This window comes from Pseudorasbora parva, chromosome 23, assembly GCF_024679245.1.
Source record: "Pseudorasbora parva isolate DD20220531a chromosome 23, ASM2467924v1, whole genome shotgun sequence".
Taxonomy (NCBI): domain Eukaryota; kingdom Metazoa; phylum Chordata; class Actinopteri; order Cypriniformes; family Gobionidae; genus Pseudorasbora; species Pseudorasbora parva.
In genome coordinates this window covers 37,960,726-37,971,481 of record NC_090194.1, presented here as the reverse complement: position 1 = coordinate 37,971,481, position 10,756 = coordinate 37,960,726, and positions in this window count along the sequence as shown.

Genomic DNA, 10,756 nt, shown 5'->3' with positions numbered 1-10,756 from the left:
TCTACTCCTCTAATGCTTCAGTCCTGCTCCTCATCCTGCTCCTCATCTCATTCTCTAACATTAGATAGATTAGATTTATATGATGATTAATGATCAGAGATGATCAGACACAGATGAGGAGATCGAGTCCATCTACACCTCTAATGCTTCAGTCCTGCTCCTCATCCTGCTCCTCATCTCATTCACTAACATTAGATAGATTAGATTTATATGATGATTAATGATCAGAGATGATCAGACACAGATGAGGAGATCGAGTCCATCTACTCTTCTAATGCTTCAGTCCTGCTCCTCATCCTGCTCCTCATCTCATTCTCTAACATTAGATAGATTAGATTTATATGATGATTAATGATCAGAGATGATCAGACACAGATGAGGAGATCGAGTCCATCTACACCTCTAATGCTTCAGTCCTGCTCCTCATCCTGCTCCTCATCTCATTCTCTAACATTAGATAGATTAGATTTATATGATGATTAATGATCAGAGATGATCAGACACAGATGAGGAGATCGAGTCCATCTACTCCTCTAATGCTTCAGTCCTGCTCCTCATCCTGCTCCTCATCTCATTCTCTAACATTAGATAGATTAGATTTATATGATGATTAATGATCAGAGATGATCAAACACAGATGAGGAGATCGAGTCCATCTACACCTCTAATGCTTCAGTCCTGCTCCTCATCCTGCTCCTCATCTCATTCTCTAACATTAGATAGATTAGATTTATATGATGATTAATGATCAGAGATGATCAAACACAGATGAGGAGATCGAGTCCATCTACTCCTCTAATGCTTCAGTCCTGCTCCTCATCCTGCTCCTCATCTCATTCTCTAACATTAGATAGATTAGATTTATATGATGATTAATGATCAGAGATGATCAAACACAGATGAGGAGATTGAGTCCATCTACTCCTCTAATGCTTCAGTCCTGCTCCTCATCCTGCTCCTCATCTCATTCTCTAACATTAGATAGATTAGATTTATATGATGATTAATGATCAGAGATGATCAGACACAGATGAGGAGATCGAGTCCATCTACTCCTCTAATGCTTCAGTCCTGCTCCTCATCTCATTCTCTAACATTAGATAGATTAGATTTATATGATGATTAATGATCAGAGATGATCAGACACAGATGAGGAGATCGAGTCCATCTACACCTCTAATGCTTCAGTCCTGCTCCTCATCCTGCTCCTCATCTCATTCTCTAACATTAGATAGATTAGATTTATATGATGATTAATGATCAGAGATGATCAGACACAGATGAGGAGATCGAGTCCATCTACTCCTCTAATGCTTCAGTCCTGCTCCTCATCCTGCTCCTCATCTCATTCACTAACATTAGATAGATTAGATTTATATGATGATTAATGATCAGAGATGATCAGTCACAGATGAGGAGATCGAGTCCATCTACTCCTCTAATGCTTCAGTCCTGCTCCTCATCCTGCTCCTCATCTCATTCTCTAACATTAGATAGATTAGATTTATATGATGATTAATGATCAGAGATGATCAGACACAGATGAGGAGATCGAGTCCATCTACTCCTCTAATGCTTTAGTCCTGCTCCTCATCCTGCTCCTCATCTCATTCTCTAACATTAGATAGATTAGATTTATATGATGATTAATGATCAGAGATGATCAGACACAGATGAGGAGATCGAGTCCATCTACTCCTCTAATGCTTCAGTCCTGCTCCTCATCCTGCTCCTCATCTCATTCTCTAACATTAGATAGATTAGATTTATATGATGATTAATGATCAGAGATGATCAGACACAGATGAGGAGATCGAGTCCATCTACTCTTCTAATGCTTCAGTCCTGCTCCTCATCCTGCTCCTCATCTCATTCTCTAACATTAGATAGATTAGATTTATATGATGATTAATGATCAGAGATGATCAGACACAGATGAGGAGATCGAGTCCATCTACTCCTCTAATGCTTCAGTCCTGCTCCTCATCCTGCTCCTCATCTCATTCTCTAACATTAGATAGATTAGATTTATATGATGATTAATGATCAGAGATGATCAGACACAGATGAGGAGATCGAGTCCATCTACTCCTCTAATGCTTTAGTCCTGCTCCTCATCCTGCTCCTCATCTCATTCTCTAACATTAGATAGATTAGATTTATATGATGATTAATGATCAGAGATGATCAGACTCAGATGAGGAGATCGAGTCCATCTACACCTCTAATGCTTCAGTCCTGCTCCTCATCCTGCTCCTCATCTCATTCTCTAACATTAGATAGATTAGATTTATATGATGATTAATGATCAGAGATGATCAGTCACAGATGAGGAGATTGAGTCCATCTACTCTTCTAATGCTTCAGTCCTGCTCCTCATCCTGCTCCTCATCTCATTCTCTAACATTAGATAGATTAGATTTATATGATGATTAATGATCAGAGATGATCAGACACAGATGAGGAGATCGAGTCCATCTACTCCTCTAATGCTTTAGTCCTGCTCCTCATCCTGCTCCTCATCTCATTCTCTAACATTAGATAGATTAGATTTATATGATGATTAATGATCAGAGATGATCAGACTCAGATGAGGAGATCGAGTCCATCTACACCTCTAATGCTTCAGTCCTGCTCCTCATCTCATTCTCTAACATTAGATAGATTAGATTTATATGATGATTAATGATCAGAGATGATCAGACACAGATGAGGAGATCGAGTCCATCTACTCCTCTAATGCTTCAGTCCTGCTCCTCATCCTGCTCCTCATCTCATTCTCTAACATTAGATAGATTAGATTTATATGATGATTAATGATCAGAGATGATCAGACTCAGATGAGGAGATCGAGTCCATCTACACCTCTAATGCTTCAGTCCTGCTCCTCATCTCATTCTCTAACATTAGATAGATTAGATTTATATGATGATTAATGATCAGAGATGATCAGTCACAGATGAGGAGATCGAGTCCATCTACTCTTCTAATGCTTCAGTCCTGCTCCTCATCCTGCTCCTCATCTCATTCTCTAACATTAGATAGATTAGATTTATATGATGATTAATGATCAGAGATGATCAGACTCAGATGAGGAGATCGAGTCCATCTACACCTCTAATGCTTCAGTCCTGCTCCTCATCCTGCTCCTCATCTCATTCTCTAACATTAGATAGATTAGATTTATATGATGATTAATGATCAGAGATGATCAGACACAGATGAGGAGATCGAGTCCATCTACTCCTCTAATGCTTCAGTCCTGCTCCTCATCCTGCTCCTCATCTCATTCTCTAACATTAGATAGATTAGATTTATATGATGATTAATGATCAGAGATGATCAGACTCAGATGAGGAGATCGAGTCCATCTACTCCTCTAATGCTTCAGTCCTGCTCCTCATCCTGCTCCTCATCTCATTCTCTAACATTAGATAGATTAGATTTATATGATGATTAATGATCAGAGATGATCAGACACAGATGAGGAGATCGAGTCCATCTACTCCTCTAATGCTTCAGTCCTGCTCCTCATCCTGCTCCTCATCTCATTCACTAACATTAGATAGATTAGATTTATATGATGATTAATGATCAGAGATGATCAGACACAGATGAGGAGATCGAGTCCATCTACTCCTCTAATGCTTCAGTCCTGCTCCTCATCCTGCTCCTCATCTCATTCTCTAACATTAGATAGATTAGATTTATATGATGATTAATGATCAGAGATGATCAGTCACAGATGAGGAGATCGAGTCCATCTACACCTCTAATGCTTCAGTCCTGCTCCTCATCCTGCTCCTCATCTCATTCTCTAACATTAGATAGATTAGATTTATATGATGATTAATGATCAGAGATGATCAGACACAGATGAGGAGATCGAGTCCATCTACTCCTCTAATGCTTCAGTCCTGCTCCTCATCCTGCTCCTCATCTCATTCTCTAACATTAGATAGATTAGATTTATATGATGATTAATGATCAGAGATGATCAGTCACAGATGAGGAGATCGAGTCCATCTACTCCTCTAATGCTTCAGTCCTGCTCCTCATCCTGCTCCTCATCTCATTCTCTAACATTAGATAGATTAGATTTATATGATGATTAATGATCAGAGATGATCAGACACAGATGAGGAGATCGAGTCCATCTACTCCTCTAATGCTTCAGTCCTGCTCCTCATCCTGCTCCTCATCTCATTCTCTAACATTAGATAGATTAGATTTATATGATGATTAATGATCAGAGATGATCAGACACAGATGAGGAGATCGAGTCCATCTACTCCTCTAATGCTTCAGTCCTGCTCCTCATCCTGCTCCTCATCTCATTCTCTAACATTAGATAGATTAGATTTATATGATGATTAATGATCAGAGATGATCACAGATGAGGAGATCGAGTCCATCTACTCCTCTAATGCTTCAGTCCTGCTCCTCATCCTGCTCCTCATCTCATTCTCTAACATTAGATAGATTAGATTTATATGATGATTAATGATCAGAGATGATCAGACACAGATGAGGAGATCGAGTCCATCTACTCCTCTAATGCTTCAGTCCTGCTCCTCATCCTGCTCCTCATCTCATTCACTAACATTAGATAGATTAGATTTATATGATGATTAATGATCAGAGATGATCAGACACAGATGAGGAGATCGAGTCCATCTACTCCTCTAATGCTTCAGTCCTGCTCCTCATCCTGCTCCTCATCTCATTCTCTAACATTAGATAGATTAGATTTATATGATGATTAATGATCAGAGATGATCAGACACAGATGAGGAGATCGAGTCCATCTACTCCTCTAATGCTTCAGTCCTGCTCCTCATCCTGCTCCTCATCTCATTCTCTAACATTAGATAGATTAGATTTATATGATGATTAATGATCAGAGATGATCAGTCACAGATGAGGAGATCGAGTCCATCTACTCCTCTAATGCTTCAGTCCTGCTCCTCATCCTGCTCCTCATCTCATTCTCTAACATTAGATAGATTAGATTTATATGATGATTAATGATCAGAGATGATCAGTCACAGATGAGGAGATCGAGTCCATCTACACCTCTAATGCTTCAGTCCTGCTCCTCATCCTGCTCCTCATCTCATTCTCTAACATTAGATAGATTAGATTTATATGATGATTAATGATCAGAGATGATCAGACACAGATGAGGAGATCGAGTCCATCTACTCCTCTAATGCTTCAGTCCTGCTCCTCATCCTGCTCCTCATCTCATTCTCTAACATTAGATAGATTAGATTTATATGATGATTAATGATCAGAGATGATCAGTCACAGATGAGGAGATCGAGTCCATCTACTCCTCTAATGCTTCAGTCCTGCTCCTCATCCTGCTCCTCATCTCATTCTCTAACATTAGATAGATTAGATTTATATGATGATTAATGATCAGAGATGATCAGACACAGATGAGGAGATCGAGTCCATCTACTCCTCTAATGCTTCAGTCCTGCTCCTCATCCTGCTCCTCATCTCATTCTCTAACATTAGATAGATTAGATTTATATGATGATTAATGATCAGAGATGATCAGACACAGATGAGGAGATCGAGTCCATCTACTCCTCTAATGCTTCAGTCCTGCTCCTCATCCTGCTCCTCATCTCATTCTCTAACATTAGATAGATTAGATTTATATGATGATTAATGATCAGAGATGATCACAGATGAGGAGATCGAGTCCATCTACTCCTCTAATGCTTCAGTCCTGCTCCTCATCTCATTCTCTAACATTAGATAGATTAGATTTATATGATGATTAATGATCAGAGATGATCAGACACAGATGAGGAGATCGAGTCCATCTACTCCTCTAATGCTTCAGTCCTGCTCCTCATCCTGCTCCTCATCTCATTCTCTAACATTAGATAGATTAGATTTATATGATGATTAATGATCAGAGATGATCACAGATGAGGAGATCGAGTCCATCTACTCCTCTAATGCTTCAGTCCTGCTCCTCATCTCATTCTCTAACATTAGATAGATTAGATTTATATGATGATTAATGATCAGAGATGATCAGACTCAGATGAGGAGATCGAGTCCATCTACACCTCTAATGCTTCAGTCCTGCTCCTCATCCTGCTCCTCATCTCATTCTCTAACATTAGATAGATTAGATTTATATGATGATTAATGATCAGAGATGATCAGACACAGATGAGGAGATCGAGTCCATCTACTCCTCTAATGCTTCAGTCCTGCTCCTCATCCTGCTCCTCATCTCATTCTCTAACATTAGATAGATTAGATTTATATGATGATTAATGATCAGAGATGATCAGACACAGATGAGGAGATCGAGTCCATCTACTCCTCTAATGCTTTAGTCCTGCTCCTCATCCTGCTCCTCATCTCATTCTCTAACATTAGATAGATTAGATTTATATGATGATTAATGATCAGAGATGATCAGAGATGAGGAGATCGAGTCCATCTACACCTCTAATGCTTCAGTCCTGCTCCTCATCTCATTCTCTAACATTAGATAGATTAGATTTATATGATGATTAATGATCAGAGATGATCAGACACAGATGAGGAGATCGAGTCCATCTACTCCTCTAATGCTTCAGTCCTGCTCCTCATCCTGCTCCTCATCTCATTCTCTAACATTAGATAGATTAGATTTATATGATGATTAATGATCAGAGATGATCAGACTCAGATGAGGAGATCGAGTCCATCTACACCTCTAATGCTTCAGTCCTGCTCCTCATCCTGCTCCTCATCTCATTCTCTAACATTAGATAGATTAGATTTATATGATGATTAATGATCAGAGATGATCAGACACAGATGAGGAGATCGAGTCCATCTACTCCTCTAATGCTTCAGTCCTGCTCCTCATCCTGCTCCTCATCTCATTCTCTAACATTAGATAGATTAGATTTATATGATGATTAATGATCAGAGATGATCAGACACAGATGAGGAGATCGAGTCCATCTACTCCTCTAATGCTTCAGTCCTGCTCCTCATCCTGCTCCTCATCTCATTCTCTAACATTAGATAGATTAGATTTATATGATGATTAATGATCAGAGATGATCAGACACAGATGAGGAGATCGAGTCCATCTACTCCTCTAATGCTTCAGTCCTGCTCCTCATCCTGCTCCTCATCTCATTCTCTAACATTAGATAGATTAGATTTATATGATGATTAATGATCAGAGATGATCAGACACAGATGAGGAGATCGAGTCCATCTACACCTCTAATGCTTCAGTCCTGCTCCTCATCCTGCTCCTCATCTCATTCTCTAACATTAGATAGATTAGATTTATATGATGATTAATGATCAGAGATGATCAGACACAGATGAGGAGATCGAGTCCATCTACACCTCTAATGCTTCAGTCCTGCTCCTCATCTCATTCTCTAACATTAGATAGATTAGATTTATATGATGATTAATGATCAGAGATGATCAGACTCAGATGAGGAGATCGAGTCCATCTACACCTCTAATGCTTCAGTCCTGCTCCTCATCCTGCTCCTCATCTCATTCTCTAACATTAGATAGATTAGATTTATATGATGATTAATGATCAGAGATGATCAGACTCAGATGAGGAGATCGAGTCCATCTACTCCTCTAATGCTTCAGTCCTGCTCCTCATCCTGCTCCTCATCTCATTCTCTAACATTAGATAGATTAGATTTATATGATGATTAATGATCAGAGATGATCAGACACAGATGAGGAGATCGAGTCCATCTACTCCTCTAATGCTTCAGTCCTGCTCCTCATCCTGCTCCTCATCTCATTCTCTAACATTAGATAGATTAGATTTATATGATGATTAATGATCAGAGATGATCAGACACAGATGAGGAGATCGAGTCCATCTACACCTCTAATGCTTCAGTCCTGCTCCTCATCCTGCTCCTCATCTCATTCTCTAACATTAGATAGATTAGATTTATATGATGATTAATGATCAGAGATGATCAGACACAGATGAGGAGATCGAGTCCATCTACTCCTCTAATGCTTCAGTCCTGCTCCTCATCTCATTCTCTAACATTAGATAGATTAGATTTATATGATGATTAATGATCAGAGATGATCAGACACAGATGAGGAGATCGAGTCCATCTACTCCTCTAATGCTTCAGTCCTGGAGCTCATCCTGCTCCTCATCTCATTCTCTAACATTAGATAGATTAGATTTATATGATGATTAATGATCAGAGATGATCAGACACAGATGAGGAGATCGAGTCCATCTACACCTCTAATGCTTCAGTCCTGCTCCTCATCCTGCTCCTCATCTCATTCTCTAACATTAGATAGATTAGATTTATATGATGATTAATGATCAGAGATGATCAGACACAGATGAGGAGATCGAGTCCATCTACTCTTCTAATGCTTCAGTCCTGCTCCTCATCCTGCTCCTCATCTCATTCTCTAACATTAGATAGATTAGATTTATATGATGATTAATGATCAGAGATGATCAGACACAGATGAGGAGATCGAGTCCATCTACTCTTCTAATGCTTCAGTCCTGCTCCTCATCTCATTCTCTAACATTAGATAGATTAGATTTATATGATGATTAATGATCAGAGATGATCAGACACAGATGAGGAGATCGAGTCCATCTACTCCTCTAATGCTTCAGTCCTGCTCCTCATCCTGCTCCTCATCTCATTCTCTAACATTAGATAGATTAGATTTATATGATGATTAATGATCAGAGATGATCAGACTCAGATGAGGAGATCGAGTCCATCTACACCTCTAATGCTTCAGTCCTGGAGCTTGTCCTGCTCCTCATCTCAAAAAAATGATTTCATAGATGTGATTTCCTGCATTATGGTGCGTTTTGGGCTATATCAATTTCCTATACCAAAAAAAAGACCTCAAACCAGTCAATACCAATAGTCTAATAAAAAGGCTATATTCATTTAAAGGGCTCCTTCAGCGCTGGGAAGATGAATCTGTATTTAAACTGGGTCATCAATGCAGTAGAAATGTGAAATTATTTTTGAATTTGGTGCCTTCTAGACTGAGAAAAGACAGAAAATGTATTTTTGTCCCATTGGGACGAAAGACTACAATTCCCAGAATGCTTCGCTGCCCTGTGCCGTTCCCCAACGCCACCAACTTGATTACTGTGACTGAGTTAGAGAAGACACTACAATTAAAAACTGAACGTGTCTGTTCAATATAATGAGTGAGTCGCCGCGCGAGTGTCACAGCACTGAGCACTGACTGCAGGAGTGATGAGCGCTGAGGTAATCGCGACGACACTCGCCGCATACATTCACAACGCGAGTTCAGTCTGGCGCGTTTCAGCACATGCCTTTACAAGCTTAACTTTCATAGAAATTAATTTGAGAAGTTAAAAGACTTACATTGCTCACCAACGCTCCGTTTAAATGAGTGCCTGTAGCTGCGAGTGGAGCTGTGAGTGTGATCTCCATCCCTCATGAGCGGGTTCAAAACATGCGGAAATGGCTCCCTCTGCTGGCTGTAGTCTTTAGCCTTTGGGCAAACATTCCTCCTATGATGCAAAAATCGTCAATTGGCATCATAGGAGGAATTTTTCCAGAAATAAAATGCATAAATCTCTCCTCTCAGGGGGATATGAGGGGGGAACGCACAATCATTTGAATATACTCCAGGGTTTCTACTGATACAAAGCCATATGCTAATCGCTGAAGTAACCCTTTAACTGCCCTAGAAATCAACAGTTTCTCAGATAATGATAATGAACAAGTTGCATGTTTTTTATGCTCCGTATCCAGACAGAAAAAGTGCCGTTTACTAAACGATTGATTGGGTCAGACAAAATTACAGAAATCACTCATTTGTTTACCGTGGCTATAGAGTAGGGTAAGACACATGGCATTAAGTTTTGACGCATATCGCGAGCAGAGGTTCGAATCCGCCTGCTGCCACACTCGCTCTACTCCCTTTCCCCATCACATATCAGATCGGAAAGGTATTTATTTAAAAAAAGAAGAAAAAAATACTAGAAAAGGGGAAATAAAGCGTTTAACGTGTTCAATAATAAGTTTCTTAATAATTAATAAGTTTCTCGGTTAAGGGGTAGTCAAGGTAAAAACACACATGCTGAATTAGAGACGACAAAAGTGGGTGGGTCTTGTCCCGCGCACACACACACACACACACAATGGTTCCGACGCCGATGCATTGAACTGTTCTGTTCTGTTTTTCATGAAGAATATTATTGATATTAATATTAAACACACCATTCAAGCAACTTGCTCCCAAATTGGTCCTCATTCTAAAGTGAAAGTATAATCCGTGAGTTCATAACGGTGCGCATTATGAGCGCAGACTCCATTCTTCGTGAAAGATAGAAATCCGCACAGGAAACAAAAACCTTGCCAAAATGATATCCGCTCCGCCTAATCCTGGCCGAATCACAGAGATGCCGATTCGCACGGGACTAATATTATCACAGGACCTCGGTGTTCGGCGAAATATGGTTGTTCATTTGCGGGGGAATTTTTACTTTAGAAATTACAGACATGGCTGATTCGCGCGGGATCACGGACATTCTCTGCAATTATTACAAATCACCAGCGGTCCTGATAACACTACTGCCCTGCGAACAGGGCTTTACTCGCGTGTGTTTAGATCAGGACATTCAGAAGAAGCGTAATAGCGCCCCCTAGCGTCTCACAGTGACAACAGAAAATTCTGTGTTTGTCGGCGAAAGAGTTAATGTTTT